Below are 16,074 nucleotides of genomic sequence, written 5' to 3'. Positions count from 1 at the left end.
TGTGTACCCATAAACATAGCTCTGCAATTTTTTTATATGTCTGGATGGCTGTAAGGGGGTGAGGAGCTGCAGTTTCCTTACTTCTAAAGGTATGAAGTTAATACAGATGTAAATACCAGCTGAGATGTCGGGAATCATAGGGTTCGCCCTGTAACGTGTGGTACCCATGCACTGCACGTGGGCGCGTGGGGGATCCAGTCCTGGCCCTGCTGAAGTCACCTGGGGCTGTGTCAGCACATCGTGCAGAGGAGCTGTGGCAGTGGGAAACTAAAGGGTAAGCAAAGCTGCTGAGAAGGAATATTTGGAAATATTTTGAACTGAATGCTCAGCATAAGGAGATACTGGGGTATCTGCAAGCAGATCTTAATACAGGCTCGTGTACGCAGTTTTGTTGCGCTGAAGATGTTAATCAGTGTATTGGTTAAAGTCAGATTTGCTTGGTGCCTGAAGTTCTGCCAGTAAATGATTTTATTTCTTAAAACAGCAGTCTAGGTATCCATAATTCCAGTGACAGTGTCGATGCTATGGCTATACACCGACAAGTAAACCTGAAGTTGATTTTCTGTGTGCAACCACTGAGGATCGGGAAGCAAGCCTAGGTGCAGAAAGCTGGCATCCAATGTACCACCCTCCATTCATTTTCATTTTTTACCTTTGAATATCAACGTGTATTAAAGGACGGCGAATAAAGAAAACATACACATTTTGGTAGCGTTAGGTTACGTTGCTGATAAATGGCCTTTAAACCAGACCTCTTTAGGAGCTTCCATGTGGCAGAAAGCCATAATCAGCATCCTTACCATGAACGGTCCAATGCTCAGAATAATGTTAGAATTGCTGTGGGCAGCGTGAAAGAAATGTTTGGTCTGACTGAACTCGTCTGTGTATTTTAGCACTTAGCATGCATGGGGTTTGTATCGTATACAGACTTTTATGTGAAGTGGTTGCTGTCATGGCTCTTCCCGTGTTAATTTTGACGTTTCTTTTGTATCTGATACTTAAGTGGGAAGGTGGGGCTGTATCCTCTCGAAGCAGTGCTGTTCCTGTGCATCAGGGCTTCCCATAACAACCTTTTCTATTATCATCTCATTCCCTGACTTCTTTTAAATTGCATCCAGGTTCATGTTAAGTTTAAATATGCTCGTCGAGAATTGTCCTTGACTAGAAACCATGCACTTCTAATTTTGTACTCTAACAGTACATTGTTCAGTTGATTGTAAAGAGGTGAAATACATAAACAATTTTAGCAACAGAATTTAACCTATTGAGTCATGCTGGAGGTAATATCTACGTGCCCTCTTAGGGTCCTGGCTATGTGCATAATAAATCAACAAGGTGCTTTTTAGGTGTTCACTCATTTTCTGCGCAGCAAGCTGCTGTATCATCAGTCTTCTCTTCTTTACCTTACTTCTCTTAGCCATCGAGTTGTTTATACTGGGGCGCACAATATGTTGAAACTTTGCCATAGTGAGATTTTTATTTTCCCTGTAATAAAAAATAAATACTCATAAATTTCAAATTTTCAATCACCTACATCTATTTTTCTGTCAAAGTGAAGATCATTTTCTTGATCTTGACTGATCTGTGGCCTTTTCTCAACCAAAAGAATGAGGGTAATGTGTTGATGTTCTCATAAACAAGACCATTTTGTAGTTCACTGCTTTTACTCATCTTTGTAAAATATTCTCGTGTTTGTCAAAATATTTCTATGGCATGTGACGTTAGAAACACCAGTAGAAACAGGATGAACAACATCGTTTTTCTGATTTTTTTGGAGTCTCTTTAAATATATAGAATAGTGCGTAAATCTACTATTAAATCTATGGAGAAATTCATCTGGGGCAGAATATTGCATGGGTTAGAAGGTAGAGTTGATGTACTCCATCTCTAATTGATGTGGTCTAATAGTTAAATTGCATGGGTTTTCGAACACTAATCATAGCAGCATCTACCAACAAAACAAAATTGTCACTTTTCTGTGGGGACCATTTACAACAAAGCTAGTATAACTTGTCAGCATGCAAGAAAAAGACCTTTGTGCTTAAGTTACGTTATTTATCAGAGCTTTTCAGTGGGGAGAAGTTCTTAATACACTTACGCTGCGTAATTCAGTGCATTTTATAGTATTAATTCGAGGAACCATAAAAGCATTGTGACAACCTGCAACGTTTCTCTTGCACCTATCTACTAGTTAGCTGTTCCTTTGCCAGAGTTTATGTTGTAACCTACATCTTTAGGGCATAGGGCAGCACCGAGGATGCAGAGATGCTGCGAGTCATACAGAGCTCTTCTGGCTGAGGGTGGAGAGAAGCAGCAATAGCAAAGGGTAACGCGAGGGGATGAGTGAGGAATTGAGTGAGACTGAAGTCTCTGGAACTGTGGATGTTGATGGGAGCGGGTCCTCAGAGCTGCCTACGTGCTGGCATCGTTAATTGTAACACATGCTACAAATATACCAGGAGACAGCAATATAGAGTTGGGATGTAGGAAATAAGAGCTTGTCTTGTGATGGAAACCAAGAGGGCTATTTGAACATGACCGTGAAAAGACATGGTTGTGGATTTTTCTGCCTTTGAGATATTCTGGCAGTTTAAGATTTATGCCGCTGCTGTCTGCTTTCTGTTCCTGACCCCTCGCAGGGTGATGGACCACCCGTGTGTGACTGGGAGGCACTGGTCTTCATCAAGCCTCGTAAACGTAAAGATTCTCAGTACCTTTTATCATCAGTAAGATCCTCAGAGCTAATCTAGCATGCAGTTTTTCAGAGATTACTGTGTAATGCCCCAGAGACATGGTGAGCAAAGTTCTCAAGCCCCAAAGGACTGAACTATGAAACCACATTTCCAAACAGATTAAAAGTATTTGTCATTGGCTGATTTGCCGTGAAAGGTTGAACAGAAGTCCTTTACACGTGTGCTCATGCATGCGTGTATGTGCGCACACACACACTTGAGCTTGTAGGAGCCCACTGTGCTCAGCTGTTTTATTTACTAATAATCAAGATTTTAACATTTCAAGCAGGACCTATTTCTGGAGCATTCTAAGCCAAAGATTGAATTTCTGAGACACTCTTCTAGTTTATTGTGTTCTTTTTCCCCTCATTAGGGTCTCGTGGTTGTGGGAGAAGGTCCAAATGCATAGGCTTTTGAGATTATTCAGAAGAATTGAGCCATACTGTCTGAGTCAATACCAAAGTCAATTATTTAGGCAGGTTTATCAGCAAAGTGTGTAAAAAGAAAGGAATCCCTCCGTTATTCCCCCTGTTATACCAATTCACAAGGCAGCAATGTACGTGCTGTTTTGTGCCTTCCGTGGGAATCCTAGCCAAAAGGTTTATGAAAAACAAAACCAGGGACCCACACACAGACATTTTTGAACCAATGCTGGTGCTCCTATGCCAGGAGCCTGCTAGGTCAGTCTCAAAAAGGCAGTTGTCTTCGGCCGGCACGTATTCTGGTCCTATTGCGAATTACACCTGCTGTTAGATCAAATGGCACGGCTTCAAACCAGGGGCGTTCACAAAGTGAGCCAGAATGGCATTTCCTCATTTAAAGCCAGTGGGATATCCCATCATGCCTACCTTTTAATTAGATGATATTCTGATCACCATTCCCATTTGTTAATGATCAATACTCCCGTTTCAAGCCACAGATGTATTTAGTCTTCAAATAAAGGTTCACGTTATGGGCACTGCTGTGTCCAGCAAGGATTTATTTTTTTAACTTTTTAAAATATAACCAGAAAATGTGACAATTATAATGCAGACCTAAAGGCCCTTTCCAGCACAACTGCGGTAAGTACATTAAGCATATGAAAGTGTTTTAACTGACATGGATCCTTTAGTGCTGAAAAATAAGCATCTGATTCTGATAGAGACTCCATTTTGTTGACGAAGCCAAACAACCGAGTAGATGCCTACTTTTTGAATTACCTTACTTGGGTAGCAAGTAATGCCATAAATCTTGTAACCAAAATAACAGCATAATGCTGAGCTGAATACAGAGATTTTTCTCTCTCATTTGTTGTACAGCTCGGAGAACTTTCTTTCCTTACGACTGTATTCTGTTCCCTGTAACATAGGCTGACGCAGAAGGCATAGAGCTCAACGTTTCTAAATGGTTGGTTTGATCAACCCTGCCTAATGGTTTGTGGACCAGATCTGCAGCTGGCTTAAAGGGCTGCAGTTCCATGGAAGTCAATTATAGCAATTTATATCCTCTGAGAATCCGATTCCTTCTTCCAGCCTTATAGGCTTGATCGAACAGTATCCATAGACTTAAAAATTGCAAATTTATTTTTCAATTTTTGGAATGCCATGTGTCCGTGTCATCAATATCATAGACATAATCAAGACAATTCTTTTCCCCCCCAGTAACTTGAAAAAAAACCTGGTGAATGACAGGCGTACAGGATAGTTTCAGAAGTGATGTTGAAACTTAACTTTGGTGAATGGCAAGTAAGACAAATGTGCAGTTATTACCTATTTAATTAAATGGTTCATAAGCGTCAAAGTGTTTTAAATACATCGTAAAATACAGGAGGTCAGAAACTTTAGAAACCTAGTAATTTAAATCAGTATTAACTAGTAGGTGAATGGGGGTCTTCATTTAAGGCACTCGGTCAAAAATTACAGGAGGATTGTATGTCAAACACAAAAGAAGACTTGAAAAATAGCCAGCAAAAATTTTTATTTTTTTTTTTTTTCTATAAGGGTTGTTCTTTCTGTTGCCCTATGATGCACAAATGAAACTTGGAAATTAGTTTTTGGTTTTGCGATACTGGTTAATATTTTCTGTGCTTTTTTAATCTTAAAGATCATAAAATGTTTAGGCTGTTCCCACCCAAACACACACACAGACCAGCATGTTAAAGCATGTTCATTTTCATCTCTTACACTGTACTATAGAGGATCATTGAGACAAAGAGGAAAATCTTTCATCTGACTTGTTCTTATTTAGTAGCTGGACAAGGTCAACGTTGGTTAATAAACTAAAACCAATGAAAACCCCACCCAAAGAGCAGTTTTGCACTCAGTTGCTCAGTTTTCACGTTCTTTTTCCTTGTGACGATGTGATCATTTCACTCCAGTTCTCCAGGCGCCATGCAGTCTCCTAGGACAGACAAGACCTGAATTTCTAATGTGAAGAAGCATGATACAAGCATGCTATACATCATAGAAAAGGGGGAAAAAAAAATCCCTTGGGGGGGGGGGGTTAATTTTCCATGCACCTTTAACTTCTAAAAGAAAACTTTGACCATTTACAGATTAGAGTTTTAAATATAAGCTCTGTGGAGGTGTTGCTCTTAGATATTTAGATTATTTTCTTGTCTTTGTAGTGCTCCAAATTGTGTTCTTGAATGAGATCCTGCTGCATTTCTTTTGATTTTCTTATAAGCGGGTGTGTGATTTACCTCTGGAACTACATTTGGAGGTGGAATCCCACTCTGTCCTTGTAGTGAAATGGTGTCTGAGTTTTTAAATATGTATGCAAACTGCTATCTGCGTCATCACAAGAAGAACATGTCACAATTTGAGTATATCAAAACTGGATATAGAAAATTTCAGTGGTTAAATACTCAGAGAATGATCAAGAATAATGGCTTATTTACAGTTCCATTTTAAATCAGCGCTCCGTTTAAAAAAATGCAAATAGTGAAAATGCTGCGAAGAACAGCTAAAGAGAAACGTATTCTTGAATACACAGGAGTAAGTTGTTTTTCAATGGTATAGGTTTGAAACTTAAAAGAAGCTCATGTGTCTTCAGAGGGCTTAAGTTTCAATACGTGTCGGCAGTGCTATTGTATTAGTGCAGTCGGTTACAACAAATTTATCCTGTGATGATACGTAATGTGGAGAATCACCTTTTCTCTCAAAATGAAAAATAAGCAACAGCCGAAGCATCAGCAGCTTTATGAACTCTGCTGGCATATTTGATACCTTCATCTTTGATTTCAGACGCTAAGAATAGATGGAGGTATCTCTAGCAGCACTAATGGTTAACCTTTCTTGCACGTTCAACTGAGTGTGCATCTCAGCATCCATGCTACTCTATTTTCCTATCCTTAAGTACATGGCAAAGGCCTCATTCATTCTGCTCCGCAAGAACCAGCCAGGAGTGTGAACACATAGTCTTTAGACACCGCGAAAGCCCTTCAGAGGTCAGTGCTCTCTCTGCTGTCAAGAGACAGCTTGAGGACCTGGCTGGATTGACACTGTTGTGGTCATTATGCTGATTTTCATCCAGGCAGGACAAGCAATATGCGGTTGATTTAAGACATAGCTCTTCCCGAGCCAGAGAGCCGGGCAGCTGTGTGACGAGGTGGCCACCACAGCAGGAGACAGTCATCAGGCGTTTTGCCCTTTGGCTCAGACCCTGCTCAGCGGTCCCCATGTTCATCACTTCTGGAGTTCAGGGCTGTAATTGCAGTTATGGATGCATGGTTAAATATTGGAGCATGCAGAAGCTAACGGCTACGCTGGGTGCAACTCTTGATTCCTTGAGATCTTCCCCTTCGCACCTTCCATCGGCTCCCCACCAAAACCCTTCCACAATTTCCTTCATTGTCATTTGTCGGAGCCGGGTCCAGCTGCATCGCTGGCTGTGTCTGCCATCCCATCCTCTTGTTTCTGCTGCTCTTCTCTTTGGAAATCAACGTGCTTTCCTCTTTGAAGAGCACAGAAAAAAAATAGTGGAAACCAGACACGGGTCATTCATGGTGGAGAGCTGTTGGATGTGGAACAGGCTATCGCAAGAGTTTGGCTACTTCTGGTTCCTAATGCAAATCTTTGCCCTTTTTGGAGAAAGCAGCTCTTTCTTGAGAGTCCAGATTGGGAGAGGAGGGGCTGGGTTTTGTTTTTTAGCCCAAAACCACATGCTAAAAGATCTTTTTAGAACCTCTGACAGGTGAATTTTATGGTGCCTTGTTAGTCTCTGTTAAGAGAGACAAATATGTCAGTTCTGCTTTTGACAGAAACCTAATGATAGGTATGGCTGCGTATATTCTGAGATTTGCATCACAAATGCACGTTTATAAGGTCAGTTATTGCAAAAATATCTCGTGTCCGTTTTCCTTGTTAAAAATGCTAAAATATTTTAAACAATTTCCAAATCTTTTGTGTTCATTAGGAGACTCATACAGTCAAGCAAGAATGTGTTTTTTAAAAGCAGCTTTACTGAGTATAGCTGAATTTCCTATTCTCATGTCTTGTGGTGACAATACTAATGCAGAAGCACGAAGGATTTGTAGTAAAAATATTTTAATAATACCTCATCTTAATCTTATGAACTATTCTGGACATAGTCTTAAAAAATAAAAAAGGAAATTAAGCACATTTGTGAAACCAACACTGAACAAAGTTTTTTGAAATGTTTTCTGACATAAATGTTTGTCGTAGTTGATGGAGATTTAATCAATCATGAATGAAGCTGCACGGAGAGAGGGATTCTGCTGGGGTTTTGTACTCAAGTATCACAGTATGACATTAGGTGAACGCTGTCTTTTGCACTAAGCGTATTTCCAGACTGATTTGGTGACCCCTGAGAATATGAAGCAAAGGGAAAGCTGTGCTGTTTTCTGAACTCACAAGGACATCTCAAATAAGCCATAAAATTAAATACTACATATTCCCATATGATTATTGTCTTGACAGCGAAAATCAGTTGCTTAAGTCCAAGAGTATAGTTGTCCTAAGTGGAACTATGTGAGCAACAGATACAGGCTTTATTTCAGGCAAACGAGAAGTAGCATCAACCTCCGAAAGCCAGCAACAGGGGGGAAAGAAGGGGTCAGAAGAGGCTACAAAAATGGGTACAAATAGGAACTTTAGCAATACTTGGTGAATATAGTGCGTATCTGTAGAGAAACCCTCGCTGCTATATGAACCTTTGGCTGCCGATTTAAAAATTCGAACTTGTGGAGGAAAAAGGGTTAAAAAGGATGAATATCTTTGCACCTTAATGGGAGAACTATTTCTGTAATAGTATCAAAGATAAACCAGTGTATTATGAACACTAAATGATAAAGGGTGATAATATGCCATTCTTGAGACTTCTTGGCTCTTACCTAACACATCAGAAAGTGATTGTTGAATTTTAAATAGCCATACAAATGGATGACATAGAAATTTAACTTTGCTTTGACCTTATTCTAATTCACAAGATGACTGCAAAATGACTTTGTTACATCTGAATGTATGCTGGATGCTAAATCACTCCAGAGTATAAAATCTTTGTTTTGGCATAATGTTGATGCATAAACATTTGTACCCCATACTAACCCTATAAACATCACAATCCATCAGTACAATTACAAAAAAGATTGTTTGTTTTCACACTTAAAGCAGACATGAAATAGAGTGTCCTTAACTTAATCACCACCTTGATTTACCACATTTGCATATATTTGCATATTAATTGGACTACAGATTAAAATTGGTTTTGTAATTTTAATTAAGTGTCCACAAAGGTAAATGATTAGAACTGTTTAAAATACATTCTGACATAAATAGCAGTAAAAGCTTTTGTGATGATGTTTTTGTGGAATTACATTCAGAAAGTGGCCTTTTTATGATAGTAATTTTAATCTTAAATAGAATTATACAGTCAAACAGAACTGTGGATTCATAATCATTTTTTTCAAGATTCATTTAATATTTTGCTGATTTGCAGCACTTGATGAAAATGTACTGTAGGTTTAGTTGACTGCAAAATTGGGCCTGTAGAGCTGATAAACTGAGGGTTTAAACCCTCGGTCTTCATATTCGCCTTACGTATTTCAAATCTGTTATGTATACATATGTAGACAAAGGCTTTTTTTTTTTTTTAAGTGAGAAATATAAAAGCTGTCAGTAGTGGATGATCTGTCATTTTGAGATGTAATCACCTCCATTGACCGTCTTCCTTCAGTCTAGATTGTGGAGCACGGGACATTTTAAAGCCTTTTCAATAAATCACTGCAAGTTATAGAGGAATCGTTCTTGGTGTTGTCAAGGGAGAACGAGTGTTGTAGGTGAAGATGTGCTGTCAGGATTGCTATGCTGCAGTCGGTGGATGTTGAAAGTCTGACCAACAATGTGTACTGGACCAAACGCTTTGTCAAGCTAAACTTAATAAAACTGTAGTATGTATTTGCAGTTAGAAAGGCTCTAGGAACTGGGTTCTTAATGCACCTCTGAGTCTGCCTCTTCCTTTGTGGACCAATTCATGCTTTCTCTGAACCCTTAAAGAGTACCAGTAATGACAGCTTGTTAGCCTGGGTTGTAAAAGTGAGTTTTGCCTACCTAATGAATTGGTAAAAGTGTTTTTATTATGTTCCGTAACTTTTCAGTTGGTGAGCAGCAGGCATTCATGAGGCATTAGACCATCTTTTTGTTATAAATAAAATACCCAGTTTATGTTTTACAATATTACTTTACTGCTTTTACTTATGAGAGAAAATAATAAACTAGCTGTTGGGTTTGGTTTGGGAGCAGATTTGGCGAGCGTAGCTTTAAAAGAAATATTTAAATTCTGTAAAGTTAGTAGCATTTAACATTAGACTAGCTTTACCTACTTTCAAGAAAAGGTTGGTGTGAAGTCAGTAATGAATTCAAACTGTAGGCTCTGCTAATTTTCTCCAGAGTTTTGAGCCATTCTTAAGACTTAACGCTGTTTCTAGTTTCATCCAGTTTCTGTCCTGTATTTGAACCTTGGCCATTTACTACCTTACTGTCTCCTCACCGTACGTTAGTAAAAAAGAAATTGAGAAACAGTATACTTGTGTCTTGTCATGCTTCATTGATTTGAAATAATTTTTCCCGTTAATGGTGTATTTAATAGTTAGTTTTCCTCCCGTCCATGGCAATGCTTTCAAGTGAGAGTAATAAAACTTTTGGAATGCATATGTTCCTGTCCGGCAGACTTGACATCATTTTCTGTGTTGTATTTAAACTCCAGCTTAAGTAGGCAGTGTAGATTGCAAGCCAGATCCACTGGGCTAATTATATATCTGAAAACAGGGTGGTTTTTTTGTCGTGCTGTTACATAAAGTACAAACTGTTTCTCAAACTCACATTATTTAGTGCCTGTTAAATATTTCTGTTATTCCTGATGTGTTTTTAGATTTCTGTTTATATAGTGACTGGTTGCAGTGTCAAACTGGTTTAGGTTCCTCATCTTAGAAACGTTACAAAACTCATTGTAAAAGCCAGATCCAAAGCTCAGTCAATGAATGAATTCCTTGTCTTAAGACTCAAATTGGGTATTAATTGAAGCTGTGGCTTGGGTGAGAACTGCTGGTAGATTTAATCTGGAAAAAGACCTGCAATAATATTAGTGTAAAAAGCAAAAGAACTGGAATAGTCATTGAATGAAGCATGGAGGAACAAACCTGCCAGCCAAGTGCCATTATCATTTTTTAAATGGCCATGTAAGCTAGATGTCTCGTTAGATTAAATTGTTATGGATGTCCATTCATCTGTGGAAAAGATGGTTATTTCTAGTTAGAGTATTGCCTTCCCTTTCTAATGCATATCTCGCTAGTATCGTTCATACTTGTGTCACCTGAGGATCAGAAAGCTGAAATACCCATCATCTGCAACTATTTTGGGGAGATTGTTTGAAAGCTGAACCTAGCTTTCAATCCAGCTCCATTACAACCGTAATTGTATTATGGAAACTCAATCATCCCAGAGTTCAGAGAGCCAGCTTTGAAGTGGTTGGTATCAAATTTTTTTCAAGACCTGCTTAAATTTAAAAAAAAAATGTAAGTGCTTAAGCACCATTGGTTTTTAATGAGACTTGAACTTCTAAGCGCTTGAATCAATGGTGAATCTGGAAATTAGGCTCTAAGGATACTTAGTTCTTTGGAGGCATGCATTGACCCAGCTTCTGTTTAGACACCTGATTCCACATAATGTTTCTTTGAGAAGAAAAGAATTGGAAAATGCATTTTCTGAAGGGGCTCTTATTTAAAATAGAGCCATTCTTAAAAAAACCTGACTGCTTGCTTGAAAAATCATCTTCCTCCATCCCTGCCTCCTCAACCCAGTGAAAACTGGAAAGCTTTGAAAACTTCTGTTGAAGGGCAAGTACGCCATAGCCGTTTAGAGAAGGAGCTGCTACCGTACTAAAGTATTTCCTTCTCATTGCAGGCCAACATATTCAGCTCTTCATGTGTCTTCTCTCAGTTACTTGAGAGTACGGTGCCCATTTGCCCCTCTTTATTTCACAGAATGCCTCACTGAAACCGTTGTGGGATGTGCATGTAAACGTAGGGCATTGGTGTATACAAGTTTGTGTTCTGCTTTAGTCCTCATCTGGTTTATTTATTCATTCCTTTGAAGGCTTTCTTCACCTGTTATTGCCAAGGAACAAGCAACAAAGGCTTCACTTACCAAAAATTCTCGGAGAACAAGGAAACAGTAATGTTAGAAGTCTGGCATCGCTGAATTAAGCACTGCATTCAATTTTCTTGGACTAAATCTAGCAATATTATAGGTTATTTAAAAAATCTTAATTTCAAAATTGATATCAAGATACGAATTTAACTCTAACGTTCATCATGTATGGACGTCTGTAGGTATCTTTAATGTATTTTTAATTATCAGGAATAACTTGAACACTTAACGATAGTTAGTTACTAAGGTAAATGCAAATAAAATAATAGCAAAGTTTCTCCACTGCAAGCATATAGATTTAAATATGCTTTCCGTTAAAAAGTAAATTTGGTCATCAGATTAATTTATCGTTGACGGTTTGATTGCTTTCTCATATCACAAAGTCATTATTTGTTTGATTTAGTTGGACGTAATTGCCATTTTCTGAAGATCTGAGAAATCAAGTTGCTGACAACCCGGCAGAACCTCTGCACGGTTGCAAGAGTCGCTGCAGACCTCCTTCCTACAGATACAGAGGCTGGAGCCCTGGGTGAAGGGGACGCTGAAAACAAACCTGTCGCTTATTTAAACTGTCTTTCAGAGCAAAAGGTTTTGCATTTTGGGTGGTGTGTGCATCCTGTCCACAACAGTCGATCGGGAGATGTCGTTAAAAGAAGGTGGGAGATATTTAGGTTTTCTTTCCACTGAAGAGGTACATAACTTTGGGCAAAACTCTTCACCGCCTTTACTTACCCTGCGGTTGAAATGGGGCTAATAAGGCTTATAATTTGTATGCTTAGTATGCAAATTGGCAAAGTAAAGCATGCTTAAAAGATGGCCAATGAACTCAGAAAGCTATTTTTCCTGTTAAATCTCAAAAAGAAGAAAGTATCAAAATGCGATTGTCTGATTGCATCTTTGCAAGCCGTGTGGTGTAAGTATAAATGTGACTCCTACGTGTTATCTCTTTAGAAAGTCTTTTTGCCACAAGAAGAATAATGGCCGCACACTCAGCAGGCTGCAGGAGGATGAGATAGCATGCTTGCAGCATTTCTTTGCAGCGTAATTGCAGCATCAATGAACCATGAATTCAGCCTAATTAACATAACTAGAACCGCTGCAATCATGCTGCCATTCAATTTAGATTTTGAACATTCTGGTGAAGTATCACGGTTCTGCTGGTTTATTGTTGAGATGCTGTAGAGAACTGTCCACTTGCTTTCTTGCTGCTGTCTTGATATATTTTTATTATTTCGGGATAACTAGGGAACTTCAGAAATGGAAGATCATTGGCATACTAGTTCCATTACTGAATCTACAAATAATTCTCTATTACTTCCTGTAAAAAGTAATGAAACCATTTAGTATACTATAAAACTCAGAGTAAACGTACTAAATTTCCAAGTTAGACACAGTTTCTGAATTGTAATGGATAACGAATGGCAAGTAATTCTGGAACTATTTTGAGTTAAGGACTGCATTCCCAGAATTTTAAAAATAGCATTTTCTGTTACTCTTTGTAAACACTATACCTAGGAGAAACTTTTTTTAGAAAAGCCTGGATTTTTTTAATGTGTTGCTCTGTAAAACATATTTTTTATTGTTGCCGTTGGTTGTGCTACAGTAAAATCAAGAAGCCACAGAAGTAGATCAGGTACCACTGGTCTTGGCAACAGGGCAAAATAACCGGCTATTTTGGACTGCTGAAAACAGCAATAGCTGGTAAATAGGAGAGCTGGAACTAGGAGGCTTCCTGCATCTCTCTTGGCCATTAGGCAAGAAGTCCTTAACGGTGGCACCGAAGCCACTTCAAAATGATACACAACCAGGAGTTACTTCTGCCATTTGTGACAGAACTGAGCTAAAAAGCTTAGGAATCATTGCCCTGTTATTTTCTGCTCTTGAATAACTGCAGAAAGGAGAGAGTAAACCTTTTCCTTGTAGGTGATGTTATGTAGCTACGACCATGGTGGTTTACCACATCTCCATGAAAATCTGCTCAAGATTAGTGAAGCAGCTGGGGTTTTTTAATGACCCTAATGTGCAAAAAAAAAAAAAAGATACATTTTAAAAAAAATCTTTCTTACAAAGCAGTTAAATAGACAAGTTTTGCATCAGGAGCTCAAAATGTTAAGTTTGGAAGTTGTTCATAGCTAGTAGAAATGCTTCCATAGTTTCCTGCTCAGAAAATCTCCCATATATGTCTTTATACACACACACACACGTGTGATAGGTGTGTGTAAATGTGTATATATACACATATTAAAAAAAGTCTGAGCTTCTGAAAGAAACAGTTCTTCTTTTTCTGAAGGACAGTCATGTTGAGAATAGTTGCTTCCATTAGATAAGACCAGTCCGCTGAGAGCGAGAGACCATGAGTTATGGGTGGTGGTAAGCAAGTTGTTGATGGAGGGAGCAGGAGTACAGAAGTGGTATGACTGGTATTTAATGCTGCTACGAGGGCCAGTTGTTTGCAAACTGTTTGTACTGCGGGTATTTAGTAGTTGTTTTTTACACCAAGATGGTTTGTAATGCAGTGGTCTTATCTGGAAGCAATGAATGATGTGTATGACTAGGGTATCATTTGAGAGGGTGGGGTATTCTCCTGGATAGTTGTTTGATAGAAGGCCCTTTATGTGGTCTAACAATCCCTTACCAGTGTGTATTCTGGAAGGGCTCCAATGTCACAGGTTGGATGGGTGAATCATAGAATCATTTAGGTGGGAAAAGCTCTTTAAGATCATTGAGTCCCACCGTGGTTTGAGGGCAGGTGCTGCTGGAAGAATGAGATACAGTAATTTCAGGAAAATATTCCAAGGTGTTTTTTTCCTGTTTTGAGGATCATCTGCATTTTCCTTGGGTGTAACTTCAGCCCTTTTCATTCCTGTGGCTGATTCAGAAAATTCTATATTCATGTTGACTCCCAGACGCTAGATTTCCATTTGTTCATTGCTTTTCTTTCCCCTGATGATGTTAACTCAGGAAGTTAGTTGTTACACTTTTCACTCTTAAGCATCTGAGTATAAATTTAGCATTAGAGATCTGCAGACCTTTTGAAATAGCCCTCTCAGTCATCTGTTGCTTCCTTCTGTGTCCTGATGTGACCCCCAGTCAGCTTCTGAGATCATATGAAGCTCTTTCCTATATTTCTGCTGGAGTGACAGTAGAATTTATCATTGACTTTTGTACTCTTTGCTTTTCTCTGTAAGATGTTTAGTGTCTTCTGAGAGGTGTGCATTTTCTTCAGCCTCCTTTTTCTACTCCTAATGTAAGAACTATATTGTTTTTCCCCAAAACCTTATTTGTTAAAGATCACTGCCTGTGACCATCTGATGCATGCGTAACAAAACTAAGCACTGCTTCTCATCTGGTTGGATGTTCAAGGTGGGCTCAAGGGGTAGACTCATGGATGTACTGTTAGGTTTTGCAGGGCCTCAAAGGCTCACAGAATTCGAATGTGTGCCTGGAATTAATACAAGTAACAGGATATTACAGACTTAAATACTTTATAAGATGCATTCTTTCTTTCATAGGATCATATCTGAGAAAGAGTTTAGCTTAGCATTGCCTGTATGCAGGGCTGTTCATAGAAATGTGGGTCCAGCAATACAGTGAGATACTTTTCAAGAAGGTACTTAAATGTATGTATATAACCTAAATGAATGCGAGTGGTCAAACTGACCTCAGCACCGGTGAGACTTCTTGTGTCCATATGTTGAAGGTGAGAGGTGATCTGGGAGCACCACAGAAGAGCTGGGGGGGAGAAGTCCAAGCATGGTAGTTGGAGCAGAATGACTGGCTGATGAGTTGTTTCTCTTTTTTAGTGAACTGCTGGGTTGCTGATCTAGTTTTTTGCAAGTTGTAACTTAAAATTAACAGATAATTATAATGAAGAGTACCTGATGTAGACTATACCCCTCTAGTTTTGCATTAATCTGTGATTAACATCCTGTGTATAACTCAAAGTAGAGTACCAGGCTACACATTGTATTATTATTGAATGAGAAAGTGAAGAAATCTGACCTTCTTCAACAGTGACTCTTCTTCACTCTAGCCTGTGAACAAGCTGCAGTGGCTGCGGGATGGTCCGGCAAGCTTGCTGTCATAATTCGAGGTTTTAGGTGTTGGTTAGTCATTCTCTTCTCAGAAGGCTTAATATGCATTTTAGCTGAGACTCTGCAGTTGAACATTTATTAAAGGTGGGGTCAAGCAAAGGGCTGGCTGCGGTTGAGGAAGAGTTGAAGGAAGTGCAGAGAATAGCTAAAGTGGTTGGTTCCTGGAAGACCGAGTCTGTGATTCATCCATTTGGAAATGAAGGAGGAGAAAGCAGTGCCAATTAAATATCACAAAAGGTTATGATAAGCATCTAAACTATGGGGAGAGATCACAGTCTTTCAGCATCTTTATTCCCTGCAGCTGCAATATGTAAACTTGGGAAGATGGCTGAACATTGATACTTTAAAAGTTCAATAGTCACACTTGTTATTGAACGCAGTTACTGAGAATTGACAGAAGAAAATACTTTTGAGAGGAGTTTCCAAGTAGAGATCATATTTCTAGTTTAGTGTGCAGCAATACCAGTGCATTTGAATGGCTGTCAGATCTGGTAGAAAGAGAGAATAACTGCTCTGTGGTAAAATATTGCAAAGGAAATCATCAGTCTCCTTCACAACCGGTATATTTTTTTTTTTTTATTGTTCATAGGTGCAAATTCTAAA

General features: G+C 38.9%; 1 protein-coding gene across 11 annotated transcripts in view; it reads left to right on the top strand.

The window, feature by feature from the left end:
- QTMAN (queuosine-tRNA mannosyltransferase) overlaps positions 1–16,074 on the top strand; it is a 189,950-nt gene that overhangs the window by 116,889 nt on the left and 56,987 nt on the right. The gene's annotated exons all lie outside the window — the stretch shown is intronic.

The sequence above is a fragment of the Aptenodytes patagonicus genome, chromosome 6 (genome assembly GCF_965638725.1).
Source record: "Aptenodytes patagonicus chromosome 6, bAptPat1.pri.cur, whole genome shotgun sequence".
In the NCBI taxonomy this organism is placed as follows: domain Eukaryota; kingdom Metazoa; phylum Chordata; class Aves; order Sphenisciformes; family Spheniscidae; genus Aptenodytes; species Aptenodytes patagonicus.
Note: the sequence above shows the minus strand (reverse complement) of the source record. Positions and strands in the feature narration are given on the sequence as shown.